Genomic DNA, 4894 nt, shown 5'->3' with positions numbered 1-4894 from the left:
TTAGTAAGGCAAATAAATATTAAAAAGCTGTGGTTCAGCCCTAGCTGGTTTAGCTCAGTGGATAGAGCATTGGCCTGTGGACTGAAGGGCACATGCCCCAGTTGCAGGCTCAATCCCCAGTAGGAGGCATGCAGGAGGCAGCCGATCAATGATTCTCTCTCATCATTGATGTTTCGATCTCTCTCTTCCTCTCCCTTCCTCTCTGAAGTCAATAAAAATACATTTTTTTAAAAAACAAAAACAACTGTGGTTCAATTCTTATTATGTGCCCTTTCCCTATCAAGGGCACATACCTAGGTTGCGGGTTCAATCCCTGGTCAGGGCGCGTACAGGAGGAAACCAAAGGATGTTTCTCTCTCGCATCGATCTCTCCCTCTCAAAAAGATAAAAATAAGTAAAAACATACCTTGGGTAAGGATAAAATATATATATATAATTTTTTAAATCACAAATAATCTTTCCCAAAGATGAAAACCCTTAAAATTTTTGGTATCTATGCTACCAAATTTTTAAAAAATTTTATATGTATATATAAATAACAAAGACTAAATCATACAATGCATACTTCCTCTCCTTTTAACTTAATACATCATTGATGGCTTTTTATGTCATTAAATCCTCAGTTATTATCATTTCAAGCTGCATGAAATTCTAATTAATGTACCATAAATTAGCAAAGTATTGATGGACATTGAGATTTTCAAACCCTCGTTATAAGTAACGCTAAGAAGGGGATATAGTACTTATATCCTTGTGAACTTATCCATTTATTCAATGTGCTAATTCTGGGTCAAAGGGCAAGCATAGTTTTGTTTAATTTTGTTTTAGACTTTGAATATATATTGACAAAATATATTGTGCCAAAATACTAAAATCACAGGCACAGTTGTTCCTGTTTTGCCTCACCCTTGCTAACAGTAGCTAGAAAGCTTATTTCCAAAGAAGGGGGGCTAGACTTTCAGGTATTCTGTAAGTACTCAGTAAATCTGTGCAATAGCCAATTAGATACTCTGACCAAATCTGTTTGCCTGATGGGGGGAATTTCTGCTTTATCACTGGCTCACTGCCCAACTTTTGATCTCATTTAAAGTCTAAGTTAGAGCTCCGGGCAAGTGACACAAGTAGCTCTGTCCCATCCACCCACTGCATCTCCCCAGGCATGTCCCTGTCCTTCAGGCATGAAGTTCTTGCCTCTGGCTTTTGCTGCTCTCCTATTCCTGGCTTCAATGACCTTAAGTAACTTGAAATTCTCCATATTGAGAAGAGAGTGATGGAGAGGAAGGGAGACAGAAACAAAAGCATTAGATACATCTATTTTTAAATGAAGGGAAAAATTTTAATGGACATCTATAGCAGGGGGAGAATTATAAACAACCATTTAAAGTCTCTGGAAACAGACCTAAATATATACAGCAAATACAAGAAGCATTTATTTGAGAAAATCTACTATATCTCATTGAGATTGTGGGAGTCTGTGGCATCAGGGCCAGAACTTGATCTCAATGTTGGAGTGACAACACAAGGATGGGAACACTGGGAGACAGGATTCAGTGGAGATCATCCAACAGTCTACATTCTTTCTTCTAGCCCCAAATAATTCATACCTTTCTCTCATACAAAATATACTCCCTCCCTCCCATGACTCCCAACTCGTATCATATCATGACCTCGGGCTTAGGTTTGAAGACTAAGGTCCCATCATCTAAATTGGGTCCAAATATAGATGAAACGCCTTCAACTTGATCCTCTTGAGCCAGAGACCTGTGAGTAAGTTATCTGCCCACCCCACACACACATCTCACCCAAAGTACAATGGAGACACAGGGATGGAATAGCAACAATTAACACTCCTGTTCAAAAGAGGAAGATGGGGAACAGGCGGGGACATACATAACAGTCACTGGTCAAAAATAATTCTTAAATCCAGTCAGGCCTACACTGACAGTTCCCTGTGCTCTGGGGACAGAGAATGTTCTCTGATTAGTAAGCACTTCCATGCCCTAGGAATGATTCCCTAATTCACTTTTTCACTTCGGCTCTTGGATTTACCCTGGGCACGTGACTCCACCCCTTGAGACAGAAGAATGGCCAGTGTTTGCAGCTGCTTATCTTGCTTTCTGCCTATAGGGCGTTGGAGTGCTAGAGGAATCTTTTCATTTTGTACTGTCTCGTCTCTTTTCCTCATAGTTGATGTTTTTTGCTTGTACAATTACCTTTAAAACTTGGTGGACCTTGCATGAATCTGACTAGCATGGATATCATGATCCAAAACACATGTCTGTAATACTTTTTAAGACAGACCTCTCTTCTTTATGAATAAAAAATTCTCTTCTAAGTCTAGTTTGGAAACTCCTGGGAGTTCCAAAAACACTTTCAAGGGGCCCATGAAATTAAAACTATTTTCATAAGAATACTAAAACATTACTTGATAGAGCGTCGGCCTGCGGACTGAAGGGTCCCAGGTTCGATTCCGGTCAAGGGCATGTATGTCACAACCATTTATAATGCACCAGTGGGGAGTGTGCAGGAGGCAGCTGGTCGATGTTTCTTTCTCATCGATGTTTCTGACTCTCTATCTCTCTCCCTTCCTCTCTGTAAAAAATCAATAAAATATATTTAAAAAAAAAATAAAATAAAATAAAAAAAAAAAATAAAACTATTTTCATAAGAATATTAAAACATTACTTGTCATTTTCACTCTCATCCTCTGCCTGTGCATTTTCCAGGGGCTGCATGGCATATGATGTCACAACCAATTATAATGCAGAAGTGGATATGAGAATCTGGATGTCTTTTATTTAGCCAGGTGTTTTGTTTTGTTTTTTAACCCTCACCTGAGGATATGTTTTTATTGATTTGAGAGAGGGAAGGATGGAGGGAGGGAGGAAGGAAGGGAGGGAGGGAGAGAGGGAGGGAGGGAGGGAGAGGGAGAGGGAGAGAGAGAGAGAGAGAGAGAGAGAGAGAGAGAGAGAAATATCTATGTGAGAGAAATATTAATGGGTTACCTCCTGCCTACACCTCAGGGATTGAATCTGCAACCTGGTTATGTATCCTAACTGAGAATCAAACCCACCTTTTGGTGTATGGGACGACACTCCAACCAACTGAGCCAGAGCTATTTAGCCAGGTTTTTAAAGAGATTAGAGAAAATGTAAAATAATGCCACTATTCTCACTAAACTTTCTGTTTTGAAAAATAGCTATTTTCACCAAAATTATGTTATTGATCTTACCCATGTAATGGTCTCATATATTTTCTTAATTCTGGACAAGTTTAATCTTTCTTTAGAACTTTCTTCTTTGAGAAATTTCTTTCCCTACTTAAATTCAAATTCTAATGTTTTGTGCACTAAGCTTACAATTGCTATTTAATGGCTGCATATTGGGTGGAGTTTGTATTGTCCTGAATTTGTAAATAAACAGTGACCATGCCTCATGCATGTCTAAGAAATGACTAGTTCACAATAATCTTTCAGTTATTTTTTATTATTGTTGGGAGTATTACAGGTATCCCCCTTATCTCCCCGCATTGGCCCCTCCACTCAGTTCCCACCTCGCCCCAGGCCTTCACCACCCTATTGTTTGTGTCCATAGGTAATGCATATAAGATCTTTCGTTAATCTCTTCCCACCCCCTTCCCCTCTGATATTTGTCAGTCTGTTCCATGTTTCCATGCCTCTGGTTTTATTTATTTTTTAATATATTTTTATTGATTTCAGAGAGGAAGGGAGAGGGAGAGATAGAAACATCAGTGATGAGAGAGAATCATTGATCGCCTGCCTCCTGCACACCCCACCCTGGGGATTGAGCCTGCAACCAGGGCATGTGCCCTGACCGGGATTGGAACTGTAACCTCCTGGTCCATAGGTAGATGCTCAACCACTGAGCAACACCAGCCGGGCATGGTTCTATTTTAGTAATCAGTTTATTTTGTTCCTTAGATCCCTTGTTCGTTTATTTTTATTTTTAAATTCAATTGTTGATAGATATGTATTTATTGCCATTCTGTAGGAAAGAATTTTACAAGCATTACTTATATTAGTGGTAAAGTGGAGCTGGAGAGCACTGTGCCTTCTCCCTGCTGCACGATGAGAACCACCAGTAGTGTAGCGGAACCTGAGGCCTTTTCCAAGCGGCCTGCAGATGTCAACCCTCACATCTCCCTGTGCTTGTGGACTGGTGTGGTGATCCACTGGGTGTCAGGATTCCTTCTCATAGCGTTATGGAATGGATCAATGAGGATAACCTCAAAGAATTTGTACGTAGCATCTTCACCAACCCATAAGAATTCCGGACTCTCAGAGCCCCACAGTGGCGTCCAGCTCACTCCTTGGCAACACACTAAAGGCTTTGAGCAAACTTTAGCTGGTTAACACTACATGGACAGACTTGCTGTAGGTCGCACACTTAGGAACAGAGCTTTGCAGCCACCACAGCGCACATGAATCTGATATGTAATGTAACCTTGCTGAGCCTTGTATCCCAGCCTGCACACTTTTTCAGGCTGAGTTGGGCGGGGGTCCTATGGAGCACAGAGAGCTGGCAATACTGCTAGCAATGCACCTGAGAAGGAAACGCATTACATCAGACTGCTTCTTCCTCCATAGCTCCTGGATGTACTTGTAAGCACCCATCTTGGATTACCTTATGGCTGCAGTCAGATAAAGACCCTTTCTGCCCTCCTTCTTCTTCTCCTTCTCCTTCCCCTTCCCCTTCCCTTTCTTCTTTCTCTTCTTAAAGAACTAGAGGTCTGGTGCATGAATTTGTGCACCAGTAGGGTCCCATATTGCAAGATCCAGGATCAGGCCAAAACCAGCTCTCCGACATCACCCAAGGGGTCCCAGATTGCGAGAGGGAGCAGGCCAGGCCGAGGGACCCCACCAGTGCACTATTGG

The 4894-nt window shown here is 41.3% G+C and overlaps 1 pseudogene; it reads right to left on the bottom strand.

Annotated features, from left to right (window-relative positions):
• Positions 1-2014: 2014 nt before the first annotated feature.
• LOC102440805 lies at positions 2015-4633 on the bottom strand (annotated as a pseudogene).
• Between the last annotated feature and the right edge of the window lie 261 nt (positions 4634-4894).

The sequence above is a fragment of the Myotis lucifugus genome, unplaced genomic scaffold (assembly GCF_000147115.1).
Source record: "Myotis lucifugus unplaced genomic scaffold, Myoluc2.0 scaffold_60, whole genome shotgun sequence".
In the NCBI taxonomy this organism is placed as follows: domain Eukaryota; kingdom Metazoa; phylum Chordata; class Mammalia; order Chiroptera; family Vespertilionidae; genus Myotis; species Myotis lucifugus.
Note: the sequence above shows the minus strand (reverse complement) of the source record. Positions and strands in the feature narration are given on the sequence as shown.